Raw genomic sequence first — 21264 nt, forward strand, 5'->3', positions numbered from 1 at the left:
AATATTTTCATGTATTTACACTAAAACAAAGTATAATTTTGCAAAAAATGTGAATGATCTGAACAAATATGAACCTGAAATGTCTTAAGAGAAGTAAGTACAATATTAACAAGATTCTGCCTTTTACTGAATGTCTTATGTATGTGTAGATCCACTATGATCTGTACATGTGGAAATGATAAACTGAGGCAGAATATTGTTAAAATTACATTTATTTTTTTCAGTTTGTTCATTTTATTTACAACTTTTGAAAGGATAGTTTGTAGATGTAAACCTTTTCATAATGTAAATTAACTTTTTTTTCACTCTAAAACATAGAGAAAGGTTTGGAGTTGACATTATTTATATATTTATGTTATTATTTTACTGGTTCGGCCCACTGCAGATCAAATTTAGCTGAATCTGGCCCCTGAACTAAAATGAGTTTGACACCCCTGATTTAATGGTTCAGGCTTTACAGCAGGGGTCTCAAACTCAGATCCTCGAGGGCCGGTATCCTGCATGTTTTGGATGTATCCCTCTTCCAACACACCTGATTCAAATGATAAGCCTATTGTCAAGCTCTGCAGAAGCCTGATAACGACCGTCAGGTGTGCTGGAGGAGGGAAACAACTAAAACATGCGGGATACCAGCCCTCGAGGATCTGAGTTTGAGACCCCTGCTTTACAGGGTTGATATTAAAGTAATCTATAAACTGGTTTAGCCCAGCTCAAAGTTGGTGCCTGCCTGGAACTGGTTTTACCAGTGCTTGGACATTGGACCTGGGCAAGGAAAGATGGCTGCAAACGACGAGACGGGTCAGACGTTTAGGGCTACGAATAATCCATGTCACTTACCCATGGATTATTCGTAGCCCCAAACGTCTGACCCGTCTTGTCGTTTGCAGCCATCTTTCCTTGCCCAGGCGAATCTTCTTCTTTGATTTTTAGTGGCAGTTGGTGAACCTTGCAAGCACAACTCACGCAAACTCACGTCAGGTACAAGAACGAGCAAAGCTGAACGCAGCCGGAATGAGGGAGCCTGTGAGCCTGAGCCCAGGGCAGCCTGAGCCCAGGCACACAAACCCTGGTTTTACAGACAAATCCCGCTACGCATTTGTGGATCCGTCACGGCAGAAGTGTAGCAAAATTCACGTGTGTAAAGAGAGCCAATCGAGAAGCCGCTTGACTTGTAACCAATGATTTGTCTGTATTTCTGGGTCTTGTAGTGAAAATACTTTGACTTTTCAAATCTGATTACACACACACAAGTTGTTTTACACATTTGCAGATTGTTGTACAGACACACAAATCTCATCACGCATTTACAGATTCATTTAAACATTTGCAAATCCGACTGCGCACAGACAGATTGAAATACGGACACTCAACTCTCCACACGCATTTGCAAATAATATTGCTACAATAATGGCCCCATACATTAGGGTCTAAACTTTGAGCAAAATTTGAAAAATAACATCCATTGTCCTGATTTGTTAATTTTTATAGTAGATGAATATTAATATAATTTTTTAGCCCTAATATAATTTTTTAGCCGGCGGGCTGATAGGGCTAAAGGTGTTAAGGTACTTATAATTCATGCATGAAAGGGTTAAATACCTTTAAAATGTAATGTCAATCATCACATGTACACTCAAAAAAAAATTAAGCCAAAAATGTTGACTTTATGTATTTTAATTACATGTAAATTTTCCATGTAATTTTATTACATAAGTTTAATGTAAAGGGTTAAATTTAATACAATGTTTTTTCTATCATATTGAGTCAATATGAATGAATTAAATACCTTCAGTCAGATTTGCTTTAGTTAATGCAAACTTTTACATAAACTGTATTTGACTACGGTGGCCCAGAGGTGCAACAGGCCAAAAAATTATCCACTAGACGAAAAAAATTATCTACTACAAGAAAAAAAAAGAGAACAGCCCAAAAAAATTATCCACGAGATGAAAAAAATTATCTACTACAAAAAAAAAGAGAACAGCCTAAAAAAATTATCCACTAGACAAAAAAATTATCCACTATAAGAAAAAAAAAGAGAACAGCCCAAAAAGAATTATCCACTGGATGAAAAAAAAAAAAATCCCCTATAAGAAAGAAAAGAGACCAGCCAAAAAAATTATCCACTAAAAGAAAAAAAAAAGAGAACAGGCAAAAAAATATATATATATCTACGAGCCCAAAAAATTATTCACTATAAGAAAAAAAAAAAAAAAAGAACAGGTGAAAAAAATTATCTACTATGAGAAAAAAAAAGAGAGCAGCCCAAAAAAATATCCACTATAAGAAAAAAAAACATCATCCACCTTTTCAATTACGGGGGCGCTGTTTACCCGAAAGGTGCCTTGCTTTAAAATTAAGACCACCACAAAAAATAAAAGGATAGGCTGAAAAATTTTAAGGCTTTCGGCTAATGTGGCTAATGCTAAGGAAGTACCCCACCGGAAGTGGAGGTCGTGCGCTAAAAAATAGTTATTTTAAAATATAGATATTTCCATTAATATAGTTTGCAAAGCAGTTAAATGATTAAATACGGTTCCAGTGTCTGCTCAAGGTTAGGCATGGGCGTTAAATGGTTAAGGTTAGGGTTAGGGTATGGTTGGGGTTAGTTTTCAGTGGTAAATGGCCCTTGTGTGCACTGTGTGAAGGTTCGTTGCTAAGCTAATGCTAACGCGAAAAGTTGACGGCAACTTTGTGAACTACCAGTGCGAGTAAACAATTGTGTGATTACGGTGTTGAATTGTTCAACTGCCTGACATTCAATATCATTTTTGATGAATATTCGCTACAAGAAGTTCTAAAATTATTTTATTTTGAGAGGAGGAGAAGAGGAGCTTCCTGTGGAGCTCCACTATCATGGCATCGCCCATTTGTTGAGAGACAGCAAGTGCATATTGCGGCACCGATACCTGGTGCCGTGGCACCTCGGGTGGTGCGGCACCTCGGCTGGTGTCGCGAGGTGCCGTGGCACCTCGGCTGGTGCCGCGACGTACCGCGGTACCACGGCTCGGTGCCAGGTACCCCAGCACGGCACCGCGTACCATGGCTCGGTACCACAGCTCAGCTCGTTGCCAGGTGCCAAGGCACTGCGGTACCACGGCACACATCTTTATCTCCACAAAATGTCCTTCTTGATCTAGTGTTAGTGAAGACACTCCGTTTGAGTTGAGGAGGAGAGGTCTACGTGCAAACAAATGGGCAATGCCATGATAGTGGAGCTCCACAGGAAGCTCCTCTGCTCCTCCTCTCAAAATAAAATAACACAAAGTTGCCGTCAACTTTTCGCGTTAGCATTAGCTTAGCAACGAACCTTCTCACAGTGCACACAAGGGCCATTTACCACTGAAAACTAACCCCAACCATACCCTAACCCTAACCTTAACCATTTAACGCCCATGCCTAACCTTGAGCAGACACTGGAACCGTATTTAATCATTTAACTGCTTTGCAAACTATATTAATGGAAATATCTATATTTTAAAATAACTTTATTTTTTAGCGCACGACCTCCACTTCCGGTGGGGTACTTCCTTAGCATTAGCCACATTAGCCGAAAGCCTTAAAATTTTTCAGCCTATCCTTTTATTTTTTGTGGTGGTCTTAATTTTAAAGCAAGACACCTTTCGGGTAAACAGCGCCCCCGTAATTGAAAAGGTGGATGATGGTTTTTTTTTTTCTTATAGTGGATATTTTTTTGGGCTGCTCTCTTTTTTTTCTCATAGTAGATAATTTTTTTCACCTGTTCTTTTTTTTTTCTTATAGTGAATAATTTTTTGGGCTAGTAGATAATTTTTTTTTTTGCCTGTTCTCTTTTTTTTTCTTTTAGTGGATAATTTTTTTTGCTGGTCTCTTTTTTTTCTTATAGGGGATTTTTTTTTTTCATCTAGTGGATAATTTATTTTAGGCTGTTCTCTTTTTTTTTCTTACAATGGATAATTTTTTTTGGGCTGTTCTCTTTTTTTTCTTGTAATAGATAATTTTTTTCATCTAGTGGATAATTTTTTTAGGCTGTTCTCTTTTTTTTTCTTGTAGTAGATAATTTTTTTCATGTAGTGGATAATTTTTTTTAGGCTGTTCTCTTTTTTTTCTTATAGTGGATAATTTTTTTAGGCTGTTCTCTTTTTTTTCTTGAAGTAGATAATTTTTTTCATCTAGTGGATAATTTTTTTAGGCTGTTCTCTTTTTTTTCTTATAGTGGATAATTTTTTTGGGCTGTTCTCTTTTTTTTTCTTGTAGTAGATAATTTTTTTCGTCTAGTGGATAATTTTTTGGCCTGTTGCACCTCTGGGCCACCGTATTTGACTGTGACACTCAGCCTTTTTATGTGATCTAGTAAATAAAGTTTACTTTACTTGTTTAGATTCACTTTATACTAAGCATATTCACATTATGTTTGACTTTTTCAGATAAATAAACTTTAAATTTCATATATTTCAGTTACATTTTACTTTAAAATATTACTTCATGTTTATTAGAGCCAAGAATCATTTTTTTGAGTGTAGCCTATTTAGCCATTAAAACATTGGTGTTTCCAAAGAACGCAAAAAACATAAAAGAGCCAGTCTTTTGAACGACTCTTTTCAGTGAACGACTCCCTTCACAGAACCAAAAGTCCCATCACAAGGACTGGATTTTCAGTGATGTGGGCGTACTCCATATGGACAAGTGGAATGGACTGGATAACGACGCTGTGAAGGGACTCTCTACCTTACACTATGAAGTGAAGGGAAACTGACAGATTTATGATCATTCATTCATTCATTTTCTGAACCCGCTTTATCCTCACTAGGGTCACGGGGGTCGCTTGGAGCCTATCCCAGCTACATAGGGGCGAAGGCGGGGTACACCCTGGACAAGTCGCCAGTTCATCGCAGGGCTGAACATATAGAGACAAACAATCACTCACACATTCACACCTATGGGCAATTTAGATTAACCAATTAACCTATTAGTGCATGTGTTTGGATGGTGGGAGGAAGCCGGAGTACCCGGAGAGAACCCACGCAGACACGGGGAGAACATGCAAACTCCACACAGAAAGGTCCCACCCCCCGTCGACTGGTGTTGGAATCGAACCCAGGACCTTCTTGCTGTGAGGCACGAGTGCTAACCACTGCACCACCGTGTCGCCCAGATTTATGATCATAGTTAAGGTAATAACTAGAAGCACTCGGAGAGCGCAGACCTCCGCCAAGGCTGATCAGTGGCCCCCCCCGTGGGCCCCCCCACGCCAAGGAGGTTATGTTTTTGCCAGGGTTTGTTTGTTTGTTTTTCTGTCTGTCTGTCTGTCTGTCTGTCCGTTAGTGTGCAACATAACTCAAAAAGTTATGGACTTATTTTGATGAAATTTTCTGGTCTGCACCCCCCCCCCCCGTGGGCCCCCCCACCCCCGATCACCACCAAAATTTAATCATTTCTTCCTTATCCCATTTCCAACAAACCCTGAAAATTTCATCAAAATCTGTCCATAATTTTTTGAGTTATGTTGCACACTAACGGACAGACAAACAGACAGACAGACAGACAGACAAACCCTGGCAAAAACATAACCTCCTTGGTGGAGGTAATGACAGGTTACATGATTACACTGGGTTACAAAAAAAATGTTTTTTGCAAGTTGTCTAGGTTTTTTCAACTGAATTAGGACCATTTTGCACCACTAAATCCAAAAATTACATGTTTTTCTCAATCAGGTCAGGTTTTTTTGCTATTTTAATTTTTAAAAAATTGATCTTCTCACAAAATATAACTAGAAGCACTCGGAGAGCGCAGACCTCCGCCAAGGCTGATCAGTGGCCCCCCCCGTGGGCCCCCCCACCCCCCGATCACCACCAAAATTTAATCATTTCTTCCTTATCCCATTTCCAACAAACCCTGAAAATTTCATCAAAATCTGTCCATAACTTTTTGAGTTATGTTGCACACTAACGGACAGACAAACAGACAGACAAACAAACCCTGGCAAAAACATAACCTCCTTGGCGGAGGTAATAATTAATACCAAAATAAGATTGGTAAGCACACTTTATGAAACTTGTGACTTGATTCCTGTTAGGTACAATGGTGTATTCACCGCAGATGTAGCAGAATACGTCAGGCTTATTTTTGCAAGATCTTCTAGTCGAAGCCATTTCATTCACCTGTAATATTAAAAAAACACACTAATCATAAATTGGCAAAAGTAAAATCTTCAGAACTCGTTTATTGCAAGAAATATGAAAGAATTTTGTATCATATATATGATGTGAAAATGCCCATAAATGTAAGCAAAAATGTTAAAAAGCCAATATGTAGCATAGTTCAGAAAGTTGACCTGATTGAGCAAAATTAATGTGATTTTTGGATTCAGCACACCAAAATTATCCTAAATCAGCTCAAAAAACTTCAACAATAAATATGTTGTTGACCAGTGTTATTTATTTAAACTCATATTCTGGCCACATTAAATTTGTGTGAACTTTTTTTTTAAAAATAGGCCTAGTGACGCCACTGCATAATGGTGACTGAGATGTGACTGAAGTGTAGTTGGAACATTTTGTTTGTGGTGCAGCATTAGCGTAAAGCAGAAGGCTGAAGTGGACAGCCTCTCCACTGTGGTCCATCCTTCAGCGTCAGCCACAAGTGTTTCTGTTTGTGATTAAAATCAGAGGCTTCAGAGGTGTTTAAGGTGCACTGTGGACTGGAACACAAAGGGAAATTCTAACCTGTAATATGAAGCGTTCAACCTTGGAATGACACACACTAACTGAACAAGCCCATGACAACCAGACCCATGAGGGAAACAAAAGGACAAAGCACTGATCATGTACTGAAACAGCTGTCAGTCTGAACGAACAGAGGATCAGAGGAGGACAAGTCCAACATGTCAGTCCTGGACTTCTGGGACAAATCTGAATTTAGGTTTTGGTTTTCTGTTGATATTTCACAAAATCTGTAACATGTAAAAAAAAAAAAAAAAAAATCATCCTGTTCAAGTGTCTATCTATCTATCTATCTATCTATCTATCTATCTATCTATCTATCTATCTATCTATCTATCTATCTATCTATCTATCTATCTATCTATCTATCTATCTATCTATCTATCTATCTATCTATCTATGTGTTCATCCATCTGTCTGTCCATCCATCTATGTGTCCGTCCGTCCATCCAGCCATCCATCTATCTATGCGTCCATCCGTCCGTCCATCAATCTATGTGTCCGTCCATCCGTCCGTCCATCCATCCATCCATCCATCCATCCGTCTATGTGTCCGTCTGTCCGTCCGTCTGTCCGTCCGTCCAGCCATCCATCTATCTATGCGTCCATCCGTCCGTCCGTCCATCAATCTATCTATGTGTCTGTCCATCCGTCCGTCCATCCATCCGTCCATCCATCCATCCATCTCTCTATGTGTCTGTCTGTCCGTCCGTCCAGCCATCCATCTATCTATGCGTCCATCCGTCCGTCTGTCCATCAATCTATCTATGTGTCCGTCCATCCGTCCATCCATCCATCCATCCATCCATCTATGTGTCCGTCTGTCCGTCCGTCCATCCATGTGTCCATCCGTCCATCCATCCATCCATCCATCCATGTGTTCGTCCGTCTGTCCATCCATCCGTCCGTCCATCCGTCCGTCCGTCCGTCCGTCCATCCATCCATCCGTCCGTCCATCCATCTATCTATATGTCCATCCGTCCGTCCATCCATCCATCAATCCATCCATGTGTCCGTCCGTCCGTCCATCCATCTATGTTTTCGTCCATCTGTCTGTCCATCCGTCCGTCCGTCCATCCATCCATCCATCCATCCATCTATCTATGTGTCCGTCCATCCATCCATCCCTCCATTTGCCTGTCCGTCCATCTATCCATCTATCTATGTGTCCGTCCGTCCGTCCATCCATCTATCTGTGTCCATCCATCTGTCCATCCATTTATCTATCTATCCATCCATCCATCCATCCATCCATGTGTTCGTCCGTCTGTCCATCCATCCGTCCGTCCATCCGTCCGTCCATCCATCCATCCGTCCGTCCGTCCATCCATCTATCTATATGTCCATCCGTCCGTCCATCCATCCATCAATCCATCCATGTGTCCGTCCGTCCGTCCATCCATCTATGTTTTCGTCCATCTGTCTGTCCATCCGTCCGTCCGTCCATCCGTCCATCCATCCATCCATCCATCTATGTGTCCGTCCGTCCATCCATCCCTCCATTTGCCTGTCCGTCCATCTATCCATCTATCTATGTGTCCGTCCGTCCGTCCATCCATCTATCTGTGTCCATCCATCTGTCCATCCATTTATCTATCCATCCATCCATCCATCCATCCATGTGTTCGTCCGTCTGTCCATCCATCCGTCCGTCCATCCGTCCGTCCATCCATCCATCCGTCCGTCCGTCCATCCATCTATCTATATGTCCATCCGTCTGTCCATCCATCCATCAATCCATCCATGTGTCCGTCCGTCCGTCCATCCATCTATGTTTTCGTCCATCTGTCTGTCCATCCGTCCGTCCGTCCATCCGTCCATCCATCCATCCATCCATCCATCTATCTATGTGTCCGTCCGTCCATCCATCCCTCCATTTGCCTGTCCGTCCATCTATCCATCTATCTATGTGTCCGTCCGTCCGTCCATCCATCTATCTGTGTCCATCCATCTGTCCATCCATTTATCTATCTATCCATCCATCCATCCATCCATCCTAGACAATGGTCTTTTACCACTAGTTCACAGACTGGGAGACAAAAGAGAACCAAGAACCATAGAAGTGGAAAGAAGAAGAAAAAGAAGACCCAGTGAGGACGCATAAGTACAGTGACTTCCACAGTTACATGGGAAACAACATTAGACTATGACAGCACAGTCGAGGTTGTAATAAAGTACATTTTTGCACATTTTAGAGTCAGTTTGTGTCACTGCCAAAGCTTTTCTCCAGCTGGACTTCATTATACACACAGGAGTAATGTTCATAAGCTGAATACAGTGAATGGGTTATTTAACACAAACAGGGGCATCAGGCAAGGAGGTGATGCAGATTTTTAAATGTCATTTTTAATACAGTTTTTGTCATTTTAAAAACCTCCCACATCATGTCAAGGTAAATGCTGTGGTGTGTTAATCAAGAGACTTTAATACTAAAATGTTTTTATTGTCATTGAAATCAGAGTCACTTATTCACTTAAAAGGGGTGAAACGGAGTCATATTAAAAACGGGCTGAAATTATAAGCGTTTAGAGTAAAGAGTTCTGAAGATCTGTTAAAAATGCCAATATATTGGATAATTACGGAGCCCCTTTGGTGATATGTGAGGAAAAAATATTAATGTGAGGCCATGAGTTAGTAATGCATGGCTATTACTTTAATTAAAGTATATCATGGTAGTTCATACCCAGTAGTTTATTTTAGTTTATTAGTTTGATCCCCATTAGCTGCTGCACACCACAGCAGCTACTCTTCCTGGAGTCATTAACATAAAAACAAAGCACCACAATTTCCCACAACTCGCTCAGCAAACAGGATGCACATACACTCAACACAACAACACCAAAACCAAAATTCAACGACAAGCACACAACGCAAAACAATTACAGTAACAATAATAATACCAACAACAACAGAAAAAAAAAAGAATAAATAAATAAACCCAAAAAAACTGAAACAAAAAACAGCTCCACAACAAACAAAAGAAAAACAAACTGTCTAGATCAGGGGTGTCAAACTCATTTTAATTCAGGGGCCACATTCAGCCTAATATGATCTAAAGTGGGCCGGACCAGTAAAATAATATAAATAATAGGATAAGAACTTATAAATAATGTCAGCTCCAAAGTTTTTTCTCTGTTTTTGACTGAAAAAAAGTCAAATTCCGTAATGAAAATATCTACATCTACGAACTGTACTTGAACATAATATGAACAACCTGAAAATATTTAAGAAAAATAAGCGCACTTCTAACAATATTACGCCTTAGTTTATTATTTATACATGTGCATCACAACTTACAGATCACAGTGGATCTGCAAATACACAAAAAAGTAAGAGGCAGAATATTGTTAAAATTCCACATACTTCTCTGAAAAAATTTCAGGTTGTTCACATTTTTTTTTGGCAAAAGGCTAGTCTGTAAATGTAAACATTTCTGTGTAATTTTACTTTTTTTTTCACTACAACAAAGAGAAAAAAATGTAGTTTTCATTATTTATAGGTTATTATGATAGTATTTTACTGGTCTGACCCACTTAAGATTAAATTGACCTAAAACGATTTGAACATCCTTGATTGTTAATATCATCAGTGTTATTTTTGCATTTCACAAATTCATCCCGGGGGCCAAATTGGACCCTTTGGCGGGCCAGATTTGGCTCCCAGGCCGCATGTTTGACACTTGTGGTCTAGATGATGTCATTATAGCATGTGCAATAGCTCAGACAGTTATTCTTGGGTAAATATGAAAATTCTCAACCTTTTAGAAAAATAGGACCAACGGCCCTGTAGCTTACCGGCCAAATTAAAAGCTTTGGGAAATGTATCCAGATGCCATTTATTATCCCCCAGTTCTGTGCATTTATTCTATTACAGAAATAGTTCATGTTTTGGTCATATTCCAATCAGATCTGTAACAAATTCAAATTCCAACTTGATATCATTGATACTGATTTATTGGATCAATCCACTTCCTATCTGTTATAATGGGAAAATTATTGAAAGTCGCACCAAATCCAGAATCAGATCCAGGTCGAAATAATTTCAATACCTTGTGTTGACATCATCATACAGAAGCTGTATACCAAGTTTGAAGTTAATCAGAACTGGAGTTTCGGAGAAGAAGACGACTGAAATTTTTTCCCCATAAGAGCCCATGTTAAATTTTCCATAAGTTCCCGGATCCAGAAGAAGATCCTGATCAGCATGTGGACATTATGTTTTGGTCATCTCCCCATCAGGGCTGGACTGTAGAAATTTACACTGGATATCATTTATATTTACTGAGTTATTGCATCGATCCACTTCCTATGTCTTATAATGGGGAAATTTTTCGAGGAGTCGCACCAAATCCAGAATCAGATCCAGATCCAAATAATTTCACTAACTTTTGTTGACATCATCATAAAGAAGCTGTATACCAAGATTGAAGTCAATCCAAATTGTAGTTTCAGAGAAGATGATTGAAATTTTTGTAACGGATGACAGACGACAAACGACGCCACATAACAACAATAGCTTACAGTCTGTCGGCCGGTAAGCTAAAAACTAACTGCTTGAATTTCTGAAATAAAAACTTGCGGCAGTGTATTCCACACAACCATTGCCCTATATTGCACACTTCCCTGTATTTGATTCGTCCTACAGACAGGCAACAGGAAATGTCTCTCCCCTGACTGGCGTGTGGAATATTGATGGACGTCACAGAAGAAAGTCAGTTTACCGTAAAGGAGTTCCGGTGTTTTTGTAACTAAGATATTTCTAATAAATTTAACCAAAGAGTATCTAATTCTACCTTTTACATGTAACACTGGTCTACAATTTTTTAGAAATGATTTGCTTCAGAGATTAAATGTGCTAAATGTTGTGTATTTTAATAAGATTAATTGGAAAATAAATGACAAAAGTGCCGGTTTGCTGATGTTTTCAAGGTATATGATTAAGTGTTATTACACATATATATTGGTTTATGTACATTTACATAATAGTTTTATAAATCTTCCACTAAATAGAACCTGTAAAGTGAATGTATTCTAATGTGCAGACAGTGTTTTGAAGTAGATCTTGTAGCTCTGAGACAAATATTCCTTTTGAGTCAAACCCATTCTCTCGTTAATTCTAGAATTTCACATTTTGACCTAGGGCTGCTCGATTATAGAAAAAAAAAAAAAATCACGATTATTTTAGCAATAATTGAAATCACGATTATTAAAAACGATTATTTGTTAACCTTAAAGTTGTTTATTTTTTCTTGCAAAGCAATGTAAAATATACTCTTTAAACATAAATAAAGCTTTTAACCACTAAAACAAAGTATGTTCACTTTTGTACGAAACAAAAAAATCTTTGAATGCAAATAAGTGTACTGTAAATTCAAGTATGTTTCCTTTTGTAAACAAATAGTGCACTGGAATTAAACTGCTCTAGACTTGCCATAGATCTGGAGCAATAAAAAAAAAAAAACTCACGTAAAGTGCAAATTATAAATTCAAGTATGTTCAATGTAGTATGAAACATAGTAAATTCAGTGGCGTGCCGTGAGGTTTCAGTTCAGGCCTTCTGTATACATCAGCCATCTAGAATACGTACGTTAGGGTTATACGGGTTAGGTTAGGTTAATACGGGAGTTGCAGAGTAAAGAGATTCGGAGACTGAAGATTGCATTGCGGACGAAGTTGTTTTTATGCGTTTTAGTTTTTCATAAGATTACGATAAAGGTGGCGGTGGTTAAACTTCAGATGGTTAAAAAGGTTTGTTGTGTTACCGGTCGGTGCGGACACAACTACGAAACACTTTTTGCACGTGATGTGTTTTTGCTCTTCGTCTTCTTCATCAAACCCAAAGTGATTCCATACAACTGAATTGGACTTGCCTTTTTGTTTACCAAGCACTTCTGCTGTGATTCTCCTGCCGTTTTTCCAGACCGCTAGGTACAACTTTCCTCTTGGGGTGGACCTGCCGGCTAGCTGGCAGCAGTAGCTTAGAGGGGGGCGGGGCCGAGCAGCTCATGGTAGCTTGCGTGCGCGTGAATTAAAACAACTCAAAATGAATAATCGTTTTTTCTCAATTACATAATTTTTGTAATCGTTGCATGTAATAATCAAAATCGTAATTGAATTTCGATTAATTGCACAGCCCTATTTTGACCCAAGGCTGCATCTTGGAAAGTTCAGCCAACCAGCATTTTTGACTTGATTTTTCTTTATCAGTGACTCTCATGTGGTAAAATTTCATTACTTTTATTCTGGAAGCATTTTCCTTGTAGACCAGTGTAACCAGCCCAGACGGCTGTGAGCGTCTCTGGTGCTTTTTCTGAATGGACAGTTTAGGACTAATTCGAGCTACTTTGTTTTACGCAATTTGAAGTTTACTTTGATTTATTTCTGATGTATTTGACCGAACAGTTGAACAATAATATGATGCGACAGAACTAATGATTCCACTAGTGTTTTCCTTATTTGATATGGGATGCAATTTCTACATTGTTTAACAGCACCGATGCTTCTTTCTGTCAGTGGTGGGTGGATCGATCCAAATGTCAATAGTATCAAGTCGGTATCGGTATCAGATCGATACTAGCGTGGTGAGATCGATACTTTAGTTTCGGTTTTTCTCTTGTACGCATTGCTGCAGTTTCGTCAAAGAGGCGACAGCCAGGTTATTTTGTTTCTTCGCATGCTCGAAACAAACAAATATATAAATAAATAATATACAGGGTGGGGAAGCAAAATTTACAATATTTTGAGGCAGGGATTGAAAGACAGTGTATGACCAATTAGTTTATTGAAAGTCATGAGAATTTATTTGCCACAAGAAAATGTACATAATAGAAAATGTTTTTATTCTATGTGTCCTCCTTCTTTCTCAATAACTGCCTTCACACGCTTCCTGAAACTTGCGCAAGTGTTCCTCAGATGTTCGAGTGACAACTTCTCCCATTCTTCTTTAATAGTATCTTTAAGAAAGTCGACATTGCTGTGTGATGTTCTATTGGTAGCATGTTCTAAAACGCCCCAAATAGCAGAATCCAGAGGGTTTAGATCTGGGCTAGAAGGCGGCCATAAACATGATTCCCAAAAATTGCTAAAGTTGGATTTGTTGCTGTTGTCAACAAGTGTTTTGGTGTTCTTGTGTAAAATTTTAACTTCAAATCATGTTTTACTGCATTTCTAACGGTCTTGTTGTCTACCTCAAGTTCAATTGCCATTTTTCTCATGGATTTGTTTGGATCCTTTAGGATTTTGGATTTGAGAGCTTTAATAAAAGCTTTGGTACGTTTTTTGTTGCTTCCTCCACTTCCAGACTTTCTCGTAATAGTTTTGCTCATAGTCATTCTCTTCTTTCCATTATAAACAGTCTTTATGGACACTCCAACTATTTTTGAAATCTCCTTTGGTGTGACGAGTGCATTCAGCAAATCACACACTCTTTGACGTTTGCTTTCCTGATTACTCATATGGGCAAAAGTTTCTGAAAAGGTATGGATAATAGTGTTAGGTATGATTATGACATCAATATACTGTATGTTTGGTTTCAAAACAATTGACGTAGTGCCTGCTGAGAAACAACAACTAAATGTTCATTGTAAATTTTGCTTCCCCACCCTGTATAAATGGGAATGTATAATGTATGTACTGTAATTCCACTTCTATGAATGTACTGTTACATTGCTAATAAATAAATAAAGGTTAATAAAATCAACTCACCACCATAAGATTAATACAGCTCACTAATATCAAACAGAATTCTACGGTATGACAAAAAGCTGCAAAGATAAAACTGCCTACTAACTTGTATGACACATTATTTCCCCAGTTGCTAGCACTAAACTGTGTCGTAAAGTTAATTTTCAAACTCAGACACTGATCATCTCGTCTTCAGGGAGTTTGAGGACGTGATATTTTTCTGTCATCATAATTCAATCAGCTTTATTTTAGTAATTTGTACAAATTTCCATCTGATTTGCATTAAGGGCGAGTCCTTGTCACGCTCTGAAATCTCATCCCAGCAGATTCAGAGAATATTTCTCTGTATCTGGAGAATTTGAGTGACAACCTGCAAATTACAATGTCAGTATAAATAAAGAGTGACGTTAATACTATCAAAACATGTCGGGTGTCATACAGAATATAAAACACATACCAGAGGTTGGAGGTGAGCTGAAAACCTGCAAATCTCTGATGTGCATCACTCTGGTTTCCATAGCAACGACTCTGTACTTCCATTCTCTCCATCTGGTTTACATGTGTTTTTGTTGTTGTTTATAATGTGTTAACTTTGATAATGTTCCTGCCTTTTCTGAGAGCTGTTGGACTTACAACTAGCTGAATTCCTACTGTTTCCCAAGGGCGCTAACGTCGGAAAATTGTATTACTGCTGTTCAATAGGGAGAGACGGATCATTCTTTTTAATGACCTTTTACACATATCATTAGCCTCGTAGCATAATTGCCGGAGTCATATTTTTGGCTTCATTGTGATATATTGCATAAAATGCGGTTGGTTAGCTTGACAACCGTTGACAACAAATGCCGCCGGAAGCTGTCACGAGACTATCTATGGTAGCCGGCAGATCAACCCCCCCGATTACCAGTGAAATTTAAACCTTTAAAAAGATGTACAAATGAACTCTTATTCAAAAATATAGAGCTCAGGATTGACTAAAGAAAATACTTGTTTAAAAGACTAGGATCAATATTGGTAGTTGAGATAAGGACGTGATTTACCTGAATTAAATTAAATACTGTATGTGTTCTCTTCTGTTGTATATTTAGCAATGATTACAGGGTGGGGAAGCAAAATTTACAATGTTTTGAGGCAGGGATTGAAAGACAGTGTATGACCAATTAGTTTATTGAAAGTCATGAGAATTTAAATCTTCAAATCATGTTTTACTGCATTTCTAACGGTCTTGTTGTCTACCTCAAGTTCAATTGCCTTTTTTCTCATGGATTCGGTTGGATCCTTTAGGATTTTGGATTTGAGAGCTTTAATAAAAGCTTTGGTACATTTTTTGTTGCTTCCTCCACTTCCAGACTTTCTCGTAATAGTTTTGCTCATAGTCATTCTCTTCTTTCCATTATAAACAGTCTTTATGGACACTCCAACTATTTTTGAAATCTCCTTTGGTGTGACGAGTGCATTCAGCAAATCACACACTCTTTGACGTTTGCTTTCCTGATTACTCATATGGGCAAAAGTTTCTGAAAAGGTATGGATAATAGTGTTAGGTATGATTATGACATTAATATATGTTTGGTTTCAAAACAATTGACGTAGTGTCTGCTGAGAAAAAACAACTAAATGTTCATTGTAAATTTTGCTTCCCCACCCTGTACATTGAACATTTTTTATTTGTTTGTTTTCTTGTGGAAACATTGTGTTAATTGTAAATAGGATTAGGCAAAATAAGTCTGAACTTCAGCCTAAACCCTTTCAGTTGCATTGTGTATGGAACAACGGATATGATGTTTTTGTTTGTTGTTCAAAGTAATTAACAACCGAATAAACTACTACTACTAATAGAGGTGAAACAGATATAACTAGAAAAGCACTCAGAGAGCGCAGACCTCCACCAAGGCAGATCAGCCCCCCCCCCCGATCACCACCAAAATTTAATCATTTGTTCCTTGTGCCAGTATCAACATTTCCTGAAAATTTCCTGAAAATCCGTCCTTAACTTTTTGAGTTATCTTGCTAACAAACAAACAAACAAACAAACTAGAGAAGCACTCAGAGAGCACAGACCTCCACCAACGCAGATCAGTCTGCGCCCCCCCCCCCTCAACTTTGCTACTGGTATGTCTAGATTAGTAGGCTACTTCACAATATTTTTCCAATATTTCCAATATTTTATCATTTTGACAATACACTAGAACATAATGTTCAACATCCTTTAAAACTTTATTCCTTCTTAATAAGTACATAAGTAAACTAGAAAAGCACTTGGAGAGCACAGACCTCCACCGAAGCAGATCTCCCCCAATCACCACCAAAATTTTATCATTTGTTCCTTGTGCCAGTATCAACATTTCCTGAAAATTTCCTGAAAATCTGTCCATAACTTTTTGAGTTATCTTGCTAACAAACAAACACACAAACAAACAACAAAAGCACTCGGAGAGCACAGACCTCCACCAGTCTGCACCCCCCCCCCACCCACCTCAAATTTACTACTGGTATGTCTAGGTTACTTTACAATATTTTTCCAATATTTCCAATATTTTGACAATACACTAGAACATAATATTCAATATCCTTTAAAACTTTATTCCTTCTTAAAAAGTATATAAGTAAACAAGAAAAGCACTTGGAGAGCACAGACCTCCGCCCAGACAGATCTGCCCCCCCCCTCATGTTTGTTTGTTTGTTTGTTCATTTGTTAGCAAGATAACTCAAAAAGTTATGGACGGATTTTCATGAAATTTTCAGGAAATGTTGATACTGGCACAAGGAAGAAATGATTAAATTTTGGGGGTGATCGGGGGTGTGGGGTGGGGGGGCCCCCACTGATCGGCCCTGGTGGAGGTCTGCGCTCTCCGAGTGCTTTTCTAGAAAAGACAGCGCAGACCTCCGCCAAGGCAGATCAGTCCACCCCCCCAGATCTCCACCAAAATTTAATCATTTCTTCCTTGTGCCAGTATCAACATAGAAACAAACCCTGATGAAAACAAGCTAATTATACTGTTACATTCCAAATGCGTCACTAGAGGAAATGTGTAAGGACTATAATGTAAATAGCTGACATGTGAACAAAACAAATTAATGGCTTTTGTCCATTGGAGGTTATTTTACACAGCAAGAGGTATACATATGATAAAGAAATACTGAAATATGCGCATAGATCTCCTTTAAACACCTTGTTCTCTGGCTCTTCTGGGAAATAAATCATTACGTAGGCACCTCACTCCAACATCTCTGTATTGAAGTGTGTATGGTCCTATTGTAATTATAATAAATTGTGTTTCCACCCAGTCAGTGCTTTTATGCCCTCATGCAAACAAGTCAGAGCACTCACAGGCAGATATTTTCCATGACACTGTTGACTCTAATACAATTTTTTAATCAAATAAAGTCTTGAGGGACAAAACTAGAAGGGGCAGGACCTCACCTTTACATAAAAACACCAACTATAAAGGATTTCAGCTGAAGAAAAGCTGCGTTTTGTGGTAAAAGGTCGACTAAATTACATAAATTCTGATCAGTTCATGCTGTTTTAATCTTTACCTGCAAGGTTTTTAACAGCTTTGTTTCAAATATTTCAGAGGGGAAGTCATAGACGTGCTTTTAAACTGGTTGAACTTTCATGTACAAAGGCTTTTATGGAAAAAATACGCATTCTGATCTGCGTGTTTTGAGAATGTTGACATATGACTTCACCTTTTAAGACCTAGAATTATTTTTGTGGCAACTTCAAAAATGAATTGTCCTTTATATTTAACCCTCCAGTATCCTGTCCACCAAGGCCCTTACTAAGCACCAAGTGTGCCTTTTTGGCACACTTGTGGAATAATGTCAAAAAATTTGTCATACAGTTTGTTTTTAATTCTTTTACACTTTTTCTATTTCATCAACTTGAGCCATAAATAAAAAATACCAAATACTCAATAACTGTCACATTTTTTAACTGTTTAAATGCTGTGTCTGTAATGTAAACAAACCGTTTTTTTAGATGCAAAAAACACAAAAAAATTTTTTCAATATACTACATAAAAAGTGGATCATATATTTGATTTTTTCATCCTGGCATATGTCAATGATTAACTCCAACATTGGTTAATTTACATTATTTTTTTTGGCGCTAGGTCAAATGTTCAAAAATATTAGCATCTGTCACCAAGTGTGCCCAAATGGCACACCTATAAATCAAACTATTGAATATTATATATTGATTTATTTTTCTGCTGTAATTTGATTTTATTTTTGTAAATCAAGGTCAGCCCTAATCATACATATCAAATAACCAGTCATTTTAGATTTTTTTAAAACCTTTTAAACCATCTCTTTTCATCATGATGTCACTACATTTTTTTTGATGCAAAAAACACAAAATATGTGTTTTTTTCCAATATACAACATAAAAATTGGATCACATACAATTTGATTTTTTCATCCTGGCATATGTCAATGATTAACTCCAACATTGGTTAATTTACATTATTTTTTTTGGCGCTAGGTCAAATGTTCAAAAATATTAGCATCTGTCACCAAGTGTGCCCAAATGGCACACCTATAAATCAAACTATTGAATATTATATATTGATTTATTTTTCTGCTGTAATTTGATTTTATTTTTGTAAATCAAGGTCAGCCCTAATCATACATATCAAATAACCAGTCATTTTAGATTTTTTTTAAACCTTTTAAACCATCTCTTTTCATCATGATGTCACTACATTTTTTTGATGCAAAAAACACAAAATATGTGTTTTTTTCCAATATACAACATAAAAATTGGATCACATACAATTTGATTTTTTCATCCTGGCATATGTCAATGATTAACTCCAACATTGGTTAATTTGCATTATTATTTTTCGTTAGGTCAAGTGTTCAAAAATACTAGCATCTGTCACCAAGTGTGCCCAAATGGCACACCTACAAATCAAGCTATTAAATATTATATATTGATTTATTTTTCTGCTCTAATTTGATTTTAAATGTAAATCAAGGTCAGCCCTAATCATACATATCAAATAACCAGTCATTTTAGATTTTTTTTTTCACCTTTTAAACCATCTCTTTTCATCATGATGTCACTACATTTTTTGATGCAAAAAACACAAAATATGTGGGTTTTTTTCAATATACTACATAAAAATTGGATCACATATTATTTGATTTTTGCAGCCTGGCATATGTCAATGATTAACTCCAACATTAACAAAGTTAATAAATTAATTTAGACCCTCACCTCTCAAATGAAGCCCAGATATCAGTAAAAGCAGGATTTATGCCTTAATGGCTTTCGGATCAAAAACAGTAGTTATAATGGAAGAAATAGTGCGTTTTAGGCACACTTGGGAGACAGGTACTAGTCTTGTAATTTTCTTTTGTTTACAATGTACACATTTTAGTTGGTGGCCAGAATTTTAAAGATCATGCAAAAATGAACAACTTTTGAATTCTAACCTTATTTAAATTGTGAAAAATAATATGTAAGTGTAGTAAATATATAAGTTTTTTAACACAAAGTGCAAAGTGTGCCTAAAAAGTGCACCCAGATACCGGAGGACTAACCTTAGCTACATGATTTATCAGCATTTATTATAATATTGTCTTCTGGATTTAGCATTTTTCAATTAAAATGTAGTATTTTCCTGTATTTAAATGACTGATCGTGTAGATGTTCATTAAAACTCAGAGTGAATTCAAAGGTTATTATATCAGAACAGAGAAAATTATTTAATGTGTCTTTCAGATCACACACAATAACAAACTTTGCCTTAAACTTAAAACGCATAAACATGAAAATTATAATAATATATCACAACAAAATTTCAAGTGAATGAAAAAACTAGAGGTTATCAATATGCTAAATTTGGTCATCTTTTTTTGCAGTTCTAGCTGTAAAATAACTTTAAACCATAAAGACCCAGTAGTGTTTTTGCAGCAGTTCTCAAATGAATAAAAAAAAACTGTTGTCTTTTTTTCTTATAGTGGATAATTTTTTGGGCTGTTGTCTTTTTTTCTTATAGTGGATAATTTTTTGGGCTATTCTTTTTTTTTTTTTTCTTATAGTGAATAATTTTTTGGGCTGTTGTCTTTTTTCTTATAGTGGATAATTTTTTGGGCTAGTGGCTAATTTTTTGGGCTGTTCTCTTTTTTTCTTACAGTGGATAATTTTTGGGCTGTTCTCTTTTTTCTTATAGTGGATAATTTTTTGGGCTGTTCTTTTTTTTTTATGGTGGATAATTTTTTGGGCTGTTGTCTTTTTTTCTTATAGTGGATATTTTTTGGGCTGTGTCTTTTTTTCTTATAGTGAATAATTTTTTGGCTAGTGGATAATTTTTTTGGGCTGTTCTCTTTTTTTTTTTCTTATAGTGGATAATTTTTTTGGGCTGTTCTCTTTTTTTCTTATAGTGGATAATTTTTTGGGCAGTTCTCTTTTTTTCTTATAGTGGATAATTTTTTGGGCAGTTCTCTTTTTTTTCTTATAGTGAATAATTTTTTGGGCTGTTCTCTGTCTTTTCGTATGGTGGATAATTTTTTGGACTGTTCTCTTTTTTTTCTTATCATGGATAATTTTTTGGACTGTTCTTTTTTTTCTTATAGTGGATAATTTTTTGGCTGTTGTCTTTTTTTTCCTTATAGTGAATAATTTTTTGGGCTGTTCTCTTTTTTTCTTATAGTGGATCATTTTTTGGGCTGTTGTCTTTTTTTTTATTATGGTGGATCATTTTTTGGGCTAGTGGATCATTTTTTGGGCTGTTGTCTTTTTTTCTTATAGTGCATAATTTTTTGGCTAGTGGATCATTTTTTTGGGCTGTTCTCTGTTTTTTTCCTTATAGTGGATAATTTTTTGGGCTGTTCTCTTTTTTTTCTTATAGTAGATAATTTTTTGGACT

This window comes from Sphaeramia orbicularis, chromosome 19 (genome assembly GCF_902148855.1).
Source record: "Sphaeramia orbicularis chromosome 19, fSphaOr1.1, whole genome shotgun sequence".
NCBI classification, from domain to species: Eukaryota; Metazoa; Chordata; class Actinopteri; order Kurtiformes; family Apogonidae; genus Sphaeramia; species Sphaeramia orbicularis.